The sequence below is a fragment of the Stomoxys calcitrans genome, chromosome 1 (assembly GCF_963082655.1).
Source record: "Stomoxys calcitrans chromosome 1, idStoCalc2.1, whole genome shotgun sequence".
Classification (NCBI taxonomy): domain Eukaryota; kingdom Metazoa; phylum Arthropoda; class Insecta; order Diptera; family Muscidae; genus Stomoxys; species Stomoxys calcitrans.
In genome coordinates this window covers 100,674,537-100,689,857 of record NC_081552.1, presented here as the reverse complement: position 1 = coordinate 100,689,857, position 15,321 = coordinate 100,674,537, and the positions used below count along the sequence as shown (strand labels likewise).

The 15,321-nt window shown below is 43.5% G+C and overlaps 1 long non-coding RNA gene across 1 annotated transcript; it reads right to left on the bottom strand.

Moving 5' to 3' along the window:
- Nucleotides 1-11,259: 11,259 nt before the first annotated feature.
- On the bottom strand, nucleotides 11,260-14,570 carry LOC131994185 (uncharacterized). Its single transcript, XR_009396516.1, has 3 exons — nucleotides 14,397-14,570; nucleotides 14,042-14,157; nucleotides 11,260-11,511 (listed from the first exon to the last, which is right to left on the bottom strand). It is a non-coding gene; the product is annotated as an uncharacterized LOC131994185 (long non-coding RNA).
- Nucleotides 14,571-15,321: the final 751 nt, after the last annotated feature.

Below are 15,321 nucleotides of genomic sequence, written 5' to 3'. Positions count from 1 at the left end.
CTTGGATACCAAGGATTCCCTCAGATCCTGAAGCGATACTTGGAAGACTAAGGGAATGTAATCCCAATCTTTTAACCACCGACTGGAAGATTGGTAGATTAGATGAGACTGATGGTGACCGGAGACATGCAGTATTCGTACTAAACTCCGGCTGTCTCGTAGACCTCAACAAGTCTGAAGGGGTTGTATTCTACGGATTCAACAAGTTGAAACTGAAGGTCTATAGAAGCGGTAGGGTTGGGGAATCAGGAGACGACTCAGCAGTTGTTGCTGAACACTTGCCTGATTGCAGTAGACTGAAAATCCCCCAGCCACAATCTAGACAGGAGGGGATGGCATCGAAACGGGACCCGACAAGCCCTGTGTGAGTGGGTCACAAAGTTGGACTGGGCTCGAACTGCGCGCCAACGGGGAAGCAGGGAACTCAGAAAGTACTTCAACGGCAGCAGTTAGTGAAGAATCTAAGGAGAAATCGTCCACACCGCAAGTGCCCAGTGTCCTGAGGAAGAGTGATTCCACAGCTTTCTCACCTGCCCCAGGATGCGTACGGAAGCTCATCATAACAAGTTCTAACGAATCTTGTGAGAGTGAACTCCTGGTGGAGTCAGAAGACGAGGCTAACACAACAGTGGCGGAAGTTCTGAATCCTGACTATGGTCCAGTTTCTACAGATTGGCCGCTTCGGCGGCACTAAAGGTCCTCCTGATAGCTGGGCGATTTGACGTGCTTCTTATCCAGGAACCATGGGTGTGTGGAGGAATGGTACGTGGACTAAGAATTCCGGGATTTAAACTTCTCAAGGGTACGGGGCGGCCTGTATTCTTGCAAAGGGTAGTCTAAATGTTTTTCTTCTTCCGTCGCTAAGCACTGAAGATTTAGTAGTAGCCAGCCTTGAAATAAACAAGTTTCATTACTGGCTGGCTTCCCTATATAATGCACACGATTCAGAGATGCCGCCTTCAAACCTTAAGTCGCTGGTTGAAGCTGCTTCTGTAGGGAAGAAAAGCCTCATTGTTGGAAGTGATGCTAATGCATATCACCAGATATTGGGAAGTTCGGATGTAAGGTGAAGTTCGGAAAGTGGTGAGCTGCTTATTGAATATATTAAAAGTTGCGATCTGGCGATTTGTAATAAAGGGGATAAACCGACCTTTATTACCAAGAACAGGCAGGAGGTACTAGATATTACCCTTTTATCGAAAGATATAAGTGGAAGAATATGCGGCTGGGAAGTGTTGGATGACCACAGCTCTGATCATCGTTAAATTAGTTTTAGCCTTGGAGAAAATACTGGAGTAGTGGTCCCTCGACTAAACAGAAGAAAGGCGGATTGGGATAAATTTCGGCACAAATTCTGCACCTCTATCCCTTCTAGACTTGAAAAGGAAGTGGAAACTACGGAGGATATAGACATAGTGGTCAAGCGGATCACGAAGGCCCTGAATGGCTCGCTTTTGTCAGCATACCCTAGTGCCAAGCCAAGGGACAAACAGCGACCGCTATGGTGGACCCCAGAGCGTGTTGATCTATGGAAGGACTGCTGAAAAGTCTTCAACAGAGCGAAAGCCACAGGAGCACCACACGATTGGGATACCTATAAGGCTTATCTAAGAAAATACAACGGCGAGCTTAGAAAGGCTCAGAACAAATCCTGGGTAGAATTCTGCGACTCCGTGAAGGATACGTCTGAGGCCTCTAGGCTAAGGAAATATTCTTTCCTCGAGACCTTTTACGGTGGGGTATTTCCATAAGTCAGACAATGTATGGGCAATTTCTAGTGAGGTAACACCAGAACTACTCGTTAATACACATTTCCCGGAAAAATCTGCAACAGACAACGTGGCGCCAGAAGGGGTTGTCACTGCTATGCATTCGTTCGAGTTTATTAGGGAAATTGTGTCTGAGCCGCAAATTGTGTCTGACTCTTTTTAAGTCGCCAGGCCCTGATTATGTATCACCGGTTGAATTACAAGTTGTGTCTGATAGACTGGTTCCCTGGCTTAGGAATATATACTCTGCTTGTATCAGAATGTCATATATACCTGTGGGATGGAGGAACACTAAGGTAATTTTCATTCCGAAAACAGGAAAACCCTACCACACGAAGGCGAAAGATTTTCGTCCTTTTAGTCGGTCATCCCTTATGCTGAAGACTCTTGAGAGGTTGATAGAAACATATCTTGTGCAAAGATCCCTGGAGGTCGCCTGGAATACGACCTAGTCGGCTCAATCCCATGGCAGCCGGTTGTATGCACCGGAATACTCAAAGGCAAGGGCTGCCGCCTCAATGAACGTGTTCGTCTTTTTTCGTCATGGGAGAGGCACATCCTGGAGTGCCTTCTCAGCACGCTTCTCGTCCGTGCCGGGATTGAAAAGAACCCCGGACCCTGGTTCTGTTCGGTTTGCCATAACCGCCTTCATCATCGGTCGGTGTCGGTGATGTGTAACCAGTGCATGGAGTGGGTACATTTCCGATCTTGCTCTGGCCTCACTTCACTACGGGAGTATAGTCATACTGGCTATGTCGCACAATGCTGTGCGAACATAGCCAGCAGTGGGTCACAAGCGTTGTCGTCGTCGCCTTCTGCGTCCTCGTCGTCGGTCTATGTGACCCCTCCGACCTCTCCCGTACGGCAATTTACGCAACGGCAGCATCCCAGCCCAAATATTGCCAGGCCAGTGCCGGGAAGTATATCGTTCTTGCAGTTAAACTGCAACGGACTTCGTGGCAAGATCGATGAGATTGTGGACTTTATGAGTAGGTCGCAGCGATCCAGGAGACAAAGTTGAACAACACCTGCAGCTTGCACAGTTATCACGGTTACAATGTGTTACGTAAGGATCGCTCAAGGAATGGAGGTAATACACCATTCCGTGCAATATGGACCTATCTCGCCTGCGAATGGCCCTAGTGACCCCTACATGGAATGCATGGGGATAGCAGTCAGGTCTGGTACTGCCGAGATAGAGCTATACAACGTGTACATACCGCCTGTTGGTAGCTGTGTTCCGATTAATGGCCAGGCCTGCAACCCCGACATAAGTGGGTTGCTATCTGGCCATAATCGTCTGGTTCTAGGGGACTTTAATGCGCAACACACGTCATGGCAATCTCCCCTAGGTAACGATCAGCGTGGCATAGCAGATTGAAAGCTCAACGTTTTGCATGGTGAATGAGGATGCCCCCACTAGGATTACGAGGAGGTGCAGCAGCTCGCCAGACATCTCCATTGCATCGTCTGATCTCTTGAGTGACGTATCCTGGCAAGCCGACATCTCTTTGGGGTCAGACCACCTCCCCATAATTCCCACCATCGACCGACCACCCGATTTCATAACCTCTGAGCGCCGGACGTTTATCAATCATATGAAGGCCGATTGGACTGGCTTCAGAGAGTATACCAATCGCCGCTTCAGTGAACTGCCACCCCCCTCTGATGTGCTTGTGGCCGAGAGTAAATTCCGAGACATCATTAACGCAGCTCGTGCTGCCAGCAAGTGACTTGAGGACCTTGTTTCTACTTTTGACTTTATCGCAGATTGCTGTGGCATGTGGGGAGAATGTGTAAGAGCTGTCAAATGTGACGCCAAGTATTTTGGGACACTTGATGGTCGGAATCATTTCTCCATCGACCGTCACAGTCAGGTCAGTATTCACCTCAAGCGTATTTGTGGTGAACAATGTGGCTGAAGATTTGGTGGCGGATATCTTCAGATTTCTTGCAGCGAAATATGAGGCAAGCTCGTTGAGGTAGACGTACAACCTATCGCAGATGTCATCAATTGGTGGGGGGCCTGATGCCATGATCATACAATCGTCCGCATATGATACGATCTCTATGCCGTCTGGAGGGGATGGAATGGAGGATAGGTAGAGGTTAAAAACAGTGCCGGAGATATCACCCCACCTTGTTTCGACTTTTTATCCCTAAATTCCGGCAACCACACAGTTAATTCGTGGCCTGGCTGGAGGGACGTGTTGGCGGTGCCCTCAAATAATTTGGCATGGCTGACTGTATCGAATGCCTTGATAGGTCCAGTGCCACGAGGACCGTCCTATCACATGGCCTGGGCTGATTGAAGCCACTGCAAATGTGTGCGGTGATGGCATGCAAAGCTGTTGTTGTGCTGTGCAGTCTTCGAAATCCATGTTGGTGCTCGGCGAATGGAAATTCACCCACGAGGCTCGGGATGAGTAATGCCTAAGCGTCTTTGCCACTGGTGAGAGATGGGAGATCGGTCTGTACGACTTCCCCAAACTCGGGTCTTTTCCAGGCTTCAGTTGCGGGATCACTCTGCCCATTTTCCAGTCATCGGGAACTATATGAGGGTTCAAAGACAGGTTGGGGGCAGTGGTAAGGTACTCAACTCCAGGTGAATTCGGATTCTTCAACATCAATGTGGAGATTCCGTCGGGGCCCAACGCCTTATATGATTTGGCGCCACGGATGACATTCGTAACTTCGCCCACGGTAACTTGTGATGGCTGTTCATCGGCTCGGAGACCACGAATACGGCGAATGGCTCTCCTCCTTACCCTGTCTCTCTCGGGATACACAATAAATTGACGGTTGAACAACCTGGTGCATCTCTTCGGATCAGTCACGGTTATTTCGCCAAAAGTGATTGAGGTCCTGCCATCCCGTCTACCGGGGTTCGAGAGTGACTTAACAGTAGACCACAGTTTGCCTACACCGGTGCCTAAGTTACATTGCTCCAGGTGTTCCAGCCACAAATTCCGCTTATGTTCGTTGCCTACCCTGTTTATTTCCAGATTCAGCTCGCTGATTCTGGGGTTAGCGGGGTCCATAGCACGAATCCAATCACGTTCATCTGCGAGTACCACTGCTTGCGCCTGGAAATTGGGCCGCACTTGGGGTATTCGACCGGCTGGTATAAAGCGAGCGGCTGCTGCGTTAATGATGTCTCGGAATTTACTCTCGGCCACAAGCGCATCAGAGGGGGTGGCAGTTCACTGAAGCGGCGATTGGTATACTCTCTGAAACCAGTCCAATCGGCCTTCATATGATTGATAAACGTCCGGCGCTCAGAGGTTATGAAGTCGGGTGGTCGGTCGATGGTGAGAATTATGGGGAGGTGGTCTGACCCCAAAGAGATGACGGCTTGCCAGGATACGTTACTCAGGAGATCAGGGGATGCAATGGAGATGTCTGTCGAGCTGCTGCACCTCGTAATCCTAGTGGGGGCATCCTCATTCACCTGCAAAACGTGGAGCTTTCAATCTGCTGTGCCAAAGCTATGCCACGCTGGTCGTTACCTAGGGGAGAATGCCATGACGTGTTATGCGCATTAACGTCCCCTAGAACCAGACGATTATGGCCCGAAAGCAACCCACTTATGTCGGGGTTGTAAGCCTGGCCATTAATCGGGACACAGCTATCAACCGGCCTGACCTGACTGCATTCCATGTAGGGGGCCACTAGCGCCATGCACAGGCGAGATAGGTCTATATTGCACGCAATGGTGTATTACGAAGGCCAATCCCCCACCTCCATTCCTTGAGCGATCCTTACGTAGCACATTGTAACCCTGACAACTGTGCAAGCTGCAGGTGTTGGTCAGCTTTGTCTCCTAGATCGCTGCGACCAATATGCTCTTCCGACTCATAAAGTCCTCAATCTCATCGATCTTGCCACGAAGTCCGTTGCAGTTTAACTGCAGAACGATGCACTTCCCGACACTGGCCTGGCAATATTTGGGCTGGGATGCTGCCGTTGCGTAAATTGCCGTACGGGAGAGATCGGAGGGGTCACATAGACGACGACGACGACGTTCGTGACCCACTGCTGGCTATGTTCGCACAGCATCTTACGACATAGCCAGTATTACTATACTCCTGTAGTGAAGCGAGGCCAGAGCAAGATCGGAAATGTACCCACTCCATGCACCGGTTACACCTCACCGACACCGACCGATGATTAAGGCGGTTCTGGCAAACCGAACAGAACCAGGGTTCGGATTTCTTTTCAATCCCGGCACGGAGTAGAAGCGTGCTGAGAAGGCACTCCGGGATGTGCCTCTCCCATGACGAAAAAAGGCGAACACGTACACTGAGTCGGCAGCCCTTGCCGATGAGGATTCCATCGGGTCAACCGGTGCGTACAACCGGCTGCCATGGGATTGGCGTATGCGTATGCTGATGACGAGGCAATTACGGTTAGGGGAAAGTTTCCCTGCGCTCTAAGAGATACTTCAGGAAGCTCTACGTGCAACAGCAAAGTGAGCTACCGAAAGTGGTCTGGGTATAAATCCGTGCAATACAGAAGTAGTTCTTTTCAGCAGGAGATACAAGTTGCCTACAGTGGAACCTATCTCCTTGGGTGGAGAGAATGTCCCATTTACAGAAAGCGCAAAATACCTGGGTGTTTTGTTGGACAGGAAATTAAACTCCCAACATTTTGGAATGGGCAAGAAAGGCCACTCTTGTCCTATACACCTACCAGAGGGCCTTTGGCAAAAGTTGGGGATTTAGACCGCGTGTTATGCATTGGGTATATACTGCAGTTGACAGACCTATTATGCTATATGATGTTGTGGTCTGGTGGACGGCGCTTCAAAAATCCACCTACTGCTCAATACTTAACCGGATCCAAAGGATGGCTTGTTTGTGCATCACAACCGCACTGAGGACGACACCATCTGATGCACTGATTTCAATGCTACATCTTATGCCTCTGGACATTGTGACTACCCAAATTGCAGCGACCACTGCCGTGAGGTTAAGGGAGCTTTCTCATTGGTCATATGGCGGCTACGGATACTGTGTTATACTTGATACAATATCCGATGTTCCAGGCAGTGTGGTTTACACCTTAGCTGAGCCGCTATTCCTGATAGAATCGATTGGAACTGCGATATCCCTGGTAACAGAAGTTACATAGACTTCTATACGGATGGTTCCAAACTAAACGACCAGGTGGACTTTGGGGTGTACTCTAAAGTTCTAGAACTGGTCATTTTGAAGAGGTTGCCCCACCACTGCAGTGTGTATCTAGCAGAGATCCTTGCAATTAAGGAAGTGGTGGAATGTCTAAGATATAATGTCATTACGACGATTGGCATAAATATCTTCTCAGCCAGGCAGTCATTAAATCCCTGGAGAACGTATTTCTGAACACAAAAACCGCCCTCGAATGTCGCAGATCTCTCAACGAGATGGCTGAACAGTTCAAAATTCACCTGTTCTGGGTGCCGGGCCACATAGATATTCCAGGGAATTCTAAAGCGGACGAGCTTGCGAGACTATGAACTACCTCACACACTCCAGGGAGACTGCAATCTGTGGGTATGCCTCTAGCGACATGTGAGTTAAGTTTTTCGGACCAGGCCCGAAGGACAACGAATGATAGATGGTCACAAAAGGGGGTTCTGAGCATTCCAAAACTTTGTGGCCTCATCCTGACTTGAAGAGGTCTGCTTTTCGACGTCTCAGTCATTGTGTCCATGCTGACAGACTGAAGGTAGCCAGCAACGACTTTTGCAGAAGCTGTAGGGACATCGAGGAAGAAGAGATTATTGAACACCTTCTGTGTGTGTGTCCCGCACTAGCAGATAGAAGGAGTTCCACTTTAGATTCTCATTTCTTTGAGAACCTGTCTGATTTAGCGGATGTGAACATTCAGAAGTTACTGGGCTTTTTAAAGCGATCTGGATGGTTCAATGGTAGGAACTAGAAGGCATCTTCCTTCTTCTGTTCCTGTGGTATCACAATGGACTTAAACCTAACCTAACTTAACATAACTATGCTGACGTCGTCATACATCTCATACAGTTCGTCGTTCATACCAAAACCCTGCACAAAACCATTCATTGGTTTCTTTTTTTGCTGAATTCGTGAATGCTGAACGCACATGATGTTGTATTTGAAGACTACAGTAGAGCTAAACACTGAAGATTGAGTAAAATGAACTATTTAGTTGCTGTTAAGTAGATAATTTTGAAAAACAACCACCATTCAGTGCTTGCGAGTATTTGTAACTCGAATTCATCGCCGCTACAGTGATTTACGAGAAATAACTCGCTGTATGTGAAAGCGTCTCACTGTCATTTTCAAAAGTTTAACTGATCACACAAATCGTTGTTGTGTCAAATTGCTAATTTTTTGCAAATTTTTCCCATGAACATTCCACTAAGGAACAGGGGCAAACTTCTCACATATCAAAGAGTGCAGTCCGATTCAAGTTAAAGCTCAATGATAAAGGGCCTCCTTTTTATAGCCGAGCCCAAACAACGTGCCGCAGTGCGACACCTCTTTGGAGAGAATTTTTACATGGCATAGTACCTCACAAATGTTGGGAAAACCACCGCTGAAAACATTTTCTGATGGTCCCGCCACGATTCGAACCCAGGCTTTCAGCGTCATAGGCGGACATGCAACCTCTGCGCTACGGTGGCCTCGTTGTTGTGTCTGTGTTTCGAATTTATCGCCGCGGCCTAGAGTTATGAGAAATGACTCGCTGTACTAAGTGGCATTCGCATGCCTCTCGTCTTCTATTTTTCGCCTTTCAAGTCCAAATAACTTCACAAATGATAGTGACATTTGATGCTTAGTACGTAATAAAGGCTTGGTAAATAAGCGTTCCCAAATTTCTTCCGTTGTGTAGTACTTTTTTGTGTTGTGTGGTTTTTTTATTAGAATTTACAGTGGGGAAATGAGTTAAACTATGGTAAGTATATGAAGGAATGTTTGAAATCATATGAATAGAATAGAACATAATCATGTAGAAAAAACGTTCACACCCGTTGCACAGTTTGATGAGTTCCTCTAAAGCAAAAATAAGTGTATAATATTTGAATCGATAAATATCTTCATGAAATTTATATTTTCAATTTTGAGCTACTTAACAGATGGTCACACACGTACAAACATGGCAAATATGAAAAAATGCGTTCATATTGAATTTACAAAAAGGTTTAATAAGCCAAATACTTGAATTTTTGATGATTTCTATGAACTTCAAATGGAGTTGTGATTGCAATCGCCAAATATTTTGACTGCTACTAAGGAAATCCTTCCTTTAAAAGCATAATGTGGATTTTTTCATAGTGGAAATATAATAATATACTACACGCAAAGATAAAAAACAAAATTTTAGACAATCTTCTTATATATAAAAATCAATTTGTGTTTGTTTGTGTGTTCCTTATAGACTCAGAAATGGTTGAACCGATTTTCTTGAAATTTTCACAGATGGTGCATAATGACCCCGTGGTGAAAAAAGGGAACTACAATTTTTGATATCTGAAGGGGGGCGGACCCTCCCCCTTACCCTAATTTTAAGAAACGCCAGATCTCGGAGATGGGTATTGCGATTTAAGCGATATTTATAAAAATTTGGTATCCAAATTTCGGATGGGGTACCAAGGGGGGCTGCCCCACCCTAAAACCTACCAAACATATATTTAGACCACTAAGACAATATGGGTCTCAAATGAAAGGTATTTAGGATAAGAAAACGTATCTGATATCCAATTGTTCGACCAAGTGTTAGGTGGACCACCCCAACCCACAAAACACCCCTAAATCGGACATATTTACCGACCATAGGAATATGGGGATTAAATAAAATGTATTTGAGTGTAGAATTCGAATCTGATATCCAACTATGGGACAAAGCGTTCGGGGGGCCGCCACTTCCTCAAAAACATCCCCCAAAGGGGACAAATTTACGACCATAGCAATATGGGGCTCAAATGAAATCTGATATCAATATTCGGGAAAAGTGTCTATGGGGCCACCCCACCCCCCCAAAACCACCCAAATAGTAAGTATTTTTCGATTATTGCAATATGAGGCTCAAATAAGAGGGTTTTTAAAGTTGAACACGAATCCGATATATATTTTCAAGGCCAACTCACTGAGTGGCCGCCCATCCCCCAAAACACCCCCAAGCCGGCATGTTTGCCGACTATGGAAATATGGGGCTCAAATTAAAGGTATGTGGGAGTAGACCACCTATCTGATATCAACATTAGGGGCCAACTGTCTAGCGGACGTCCCACCACCATAACAACTCCCAAATAGGACGTATTTGCTCACCAAAACAATTTGGGTCTTAAAGAGGGTGGAACTAAATATTTATAGTTTTTAGGGCCAATACCCCAAACCGGACATATTTGCTGACTTTTGCAATAAGGAGTTGAAATGAGATTAGAGAACGAATTTAATATCAAATTTTGAGGGCAATGGCAATATGGGGTTCAAATAAATGATATATAGATAGTTGAGAGTAGAGCACGTTGCTGATATATTTTCAGGGCTTAGAATTGGGGGGACCACCCCACACCCCAAAACACCCCTAAATCGGGCATATTTACCGACCATGTCAATGTGGGGCTTAAATGAAAATTATTGGGGGGTAGAGCAAGAAATGATACCCATTTTCGGGACCAATTTTCTGGGGGTCTACCCCTTTCCCAAAATACCCCACAAACAGGAATTTTTTAGTGACCATCGCAATATGGGGCTCTAATAAAAGTATTGGGGAGTAGAATATGAATTTGATATCCAAATGTAGGACCATGTATTTAGGGCATCACCCCTTCCCCAAAACACCCCCAAAGGGAAAAAATGTTTCGACCATGCCAATATGTGGCTCAAATGAGATTAGAAAACGAATTTGATAACCTATTTTAGGGCCATTTGTTTGGGGGACGCCTCATCCTGTAAACTCCTCTTAAGCCAATGGCAATATGGCGTTTAAATAAATGGTATTTGAGAGAAGAGCACGTTGCTGATATTTTTTCAGGGGGATCACCTCTCCCCCGAAAACACCACTAAGTCAGACATCATGAGAATATCGGGCTGAAATTAAGTATTTTAAGAATGGAGTACACCTTACATCCAAACTTAAATTCGTAGACCAATAAAGATCATATGGGATTCAGATAAAGGAACTTTTATTGTTAAACTGTTAGCCAAGCGATATACTATATTCGTAGCATGGTATTTCACTAAAAGATCTTTAATTGTCGAAAATGAATATTCCAAGGAAACTTTTGTTCCATATAAAGTAAAAGAAGGTGCAGCGAAGCGGGCCCGGGTCAGCTAGTAATGAAATAAAAATTTAATTAATTATGCCTTGTTAACCAATCACTTGCCGGGATGCAAACGTAAATTGAATTACTACGTCAAAAATTAATTAAGCAGTTTACACCTTGTTTGAAAACTTTTTTATAAGTCAATGCTATATTTAATCGGTCAAATATAGGTCTATATTTTTTCTGTGAACTAAAAACGGATAAAAATGTCTTAAGCGTCGTTTATTTTAACTCAACCATTGGGTAACTTTTTTTTTAATGTGTATGAATATATCCAATTCTTAATAATTGCTTTTCTCTCCAGTTTCCATTGAGCAACGGAATAGCTCAGGGATCACCATTATGGGTTCTTCTTTTCCAAATAGCTTTTTTCGAAATAGGTAAAATAGTAAACTCATTTTCTGGCCAATATCACTGTCTCTACGCTGACGACTTATTCATACTCAGTACCTGCAAGGATAACAACTCTACAAATAATCTTTTTGAAAATGTCATTTTAGGAATAAATAACTGGTCTAAAACTTCTGGAGCAACAATCTCGCTAAACAAATCATCCATCTTTGATATCTACAGGAAGCAAAATTGCACTGCTTTTGAACTATCTAAAGGGTCATTTTTTTAAGAGCTATAGGTAAGTTTTTCAAAAAAAAACACATGTTATTCAAAAAAATGCATGAAACATTTATTTGAATCGATAGTACGGTCCATGTAATTTAATGTTTGAATGGTCCATCCGCTTAGTCAAATTTTTGCATACTCTTTCCAACATTTCGGCCGGTATTTCACCAATAAATGCTTCAATGTTCTCTTCCAATGCGTCAATCGAAACGGGCTTGTCTGTGTAAACATTTACAGGTAATGACAGTTCCTAATAACAAAATATTGAGTGCACTATATGTCAAAATCAGTGATTAAACAACTCTGGTTTTGTGTATGTTACTAGTTCGCGCCATTTTTCGTTGTTTGTGGGTCATATCATCCTTAACTATAATACACCCACACAACCAAACTCGTTGACAGATAGTAACTCCACGAGAAAAAAAAAGAGTACTCACAGCTGTTTACGGGGCACTACCCATGACATAATTACCAGGTAGTGTACTGTAAACAGCTAAGTACATTTTTTTCATTCGAAGCGCACTATCTGTCAACGAGTTCTGTATTATAGTTAAGAACCATAACACACACTAACAGCAAAAAATGGCGCGAACTAGTTACGTACTCAAAACCAGAGTTGCACTAATCACTGATTTTGACAGATAGTGCACTCAATATTTTGTTGTTGGGCAACTGCCACTACCTGTAAATGAATATATCTTGGCACTATGCTATCTTGGCTTTAACATAGTCTCATAAAAAATAGTCTAAAGGCGTTAAATCGCACGATCTAGGAGGCCAATTGACCGGTCCCGAACGTGTAATAAAATGTTCACCGAACTCGCCTCGCAACAAGTCCATTGTTACACCTGCTGTGTGGCACATTATTGCTGAAACCACATGTCACCCAAGCTCTTGCATTTTGGGCAAAAATGTTGGATATCATTTCACAGTAGCGCTCACCATTCACAGTTACGTTACGATTCGCATCATCTTTGTAGATGTACGGTCCAATGATGCCACCAGCCAATAAACGGCACCAAGCTGTGACTTTTTCTGGGCTTTTGCAATGCTTCTGGCTGATATTCACTCCAAAATCGACAATTTTGTTTATTTACGTACCCATTGAACCAAAAATGAGCTTCGTCGTAAAATGGAAGAAGCGCGCGATAAACCATCTTAAGAGAGCACGCATTTTGATGATAAAATTCAATAAATTGCAAATTGTTCGTTTATAAGACAATTCATGGTTAAATTACAGACCAAAGTGAAGATGTTTGACAGTGAAACAAAACAAGAAACATGCGCGAGGTGTTTAAACCTTACTTACATTAATTGGCTATGACGGAACATTTGTGCCACTAGCCTAACGTAAAATAGCGTTCGAAGCGCCTCGATCTTCTTCGCTCATTTTATAATCTCTGACTCCAAGTTTCGAGGAGTCTTCCACCACTTGATCTTTCCATCGGGCTTTTGGTCGCCCTGGTTTGCGTATACCACCGTGTTTGCCTTCTAAAGACTTCTTTGCTGGAGCTTCTTCATCCATTCTGACAATATGACCAAGCCAACGCAGCCGTTGTATTTTGATACGTGTAACTATGCTTTCGTCGTCATACAGGTCGTGGTTCATACGAAGAGTCTTCCTCTCAAATACTCCAAGCACTGCCTCATCTGCTTTCACATGTACCCATGCCTCAGAACCAAATTACCACACGGGTAGTATCAGTGTTGCGCCATGATGGGACAAATGACAACGCAGGCAACTGGCCCAAGGAGGAAAATCTTTCTTTTTCCTTTTGACTGTGCAGCAAGCCGGAGGTGAGCAAGCGGGAGCTGGATTGAGTCTGAACGAACCGAAAAAATAGCTAGCTAATGGCAAAGTGCGGTGATTTGATATTGAGACAAGAAGAGGAATAACAGCGGGTGCTATTATACCCTAACAACCACAATGATGATTTTGAAAAAAAAGTTTTGAATAAACAAAAAATTTAAAGTTCAAAGCAGACCGTTCTGTATATTTTATAAAAAAAAAAAATAATAAAGAAAGACAACTACTTTAAAAGCTAATCGTGAAGAACTAAATTCCAAACTAATTTTAAAGCTAAATTACCAACTAATCTTAATGAACTAAATTACAACCTAATCTTAAAGCTAAATTACGAGCTAATCTGAAATTTGAAATACAAATTAACCTTAAAGATCGGAGTTACAAGCCAAGAATTACACGTTAAAGTCAAAAGATGAACTACAAAAGTGAATTACACGCTAACCTTATCATTAAGCTAAACTACAAGCAAATACAAAACTGAATTACAAGCTAATCTACATAAATAAATTAAACATAAATAAATTAAACAGGCGGATCGGTAATCCAAAGGCTCACCTCCTCTGCACCATTGTGGGACTTCAGTAAAGGCACCGGCAGTCCGCAGTGCCCCAGGTGATTGCTTGCGACTCATACCCAATACAGCACACGAACTTTTGACAGAAAACCCATAACTTAAAAGAGAAAAGGACAAAGAAATTAGTTTATAAAGAAAAAAGCAGGCAGTTTTTGCCCGATACTCATATTTTATTGGACTCTTCTCATGACTTTATGGTCCTTGCCCTTCCCCAGTAGAAAGAGCTCTCTCTAGTCAGGTAGGAGTTTTCCATAGGGATTTTTGTCTTGGCCGAGTAGGGCCAAGTAAACTAATTTTTACCCTTTTATATTTATTTTTGAAACAACTAATACTTACATTAAACATTACGATCTGCGGGCGGACAGAGACAGATGAACGGAAAGTAAGCGTCCAATTGGAGCTTAACTTTATTTTTGGCGCTAAGCCAATGATGTAGTCGAGAATGCAAATCTCATTAGTTCCATGAAGATAAACATTTATACGTTTTTGTCCGATATGAATGACTTTAAATTAAACTTAATTTTTGTATACTAAAGCCAAATAATGTTTTTTTTCACATTTTAAATATGATTGCTAAATGGAATTGCAATTAATGAATTTATAAATTTGAAATGAAATCATTAAAACAATAATGATGCCGACAATGATGTCAAGCGTTGCCACTAAAATTTCTTTTTGCCATTTTCCTCACTATAAACAGAATACTACTTTTTCGTCTAGTTTCCTCCAGCATTTCGCTGACGTTTTTTTTATATGGAGTTTGACAGTATTCTGCCTGAAAAAATTAACAGAATACTAAGCTTCAGCTGAGTCCACCGTAGCGCAGAGGTTAGCATGTCCGCCTATGACGCTGAACGCATTGGTTCGAATCCTGGCGAGACCATCAGAAAAAATTGTCAGCGGTGGTTTTCCCCTCCTAATGCTGGCAACATTTGTGAGGTACTATGCCATGTAAAAATTCTCTGGAAAGAGGTGTCGCACTGCGGCACGCCGTTTGGACTCGGCTATAAAAAGGAGGCCCCTTAACATTGAGCTTAAACTTGGATCGGACTGCACTCATTGATATGTGAGAAGTTTGCCCCTGTTCCTTAGTGGAATGTTCATGGCCAAAATTTGCAATTAATCAGCTTCAGAGAATAGCAACATGGAACAATAATGAAATTCTAGGGAATATTAGAAATAATGTGTGATGACGTTATAAGAAAAGTTTTACAATTTGAAATTTAAAATAATGGAAATTAAACTAAAGGGACCTTAAAAC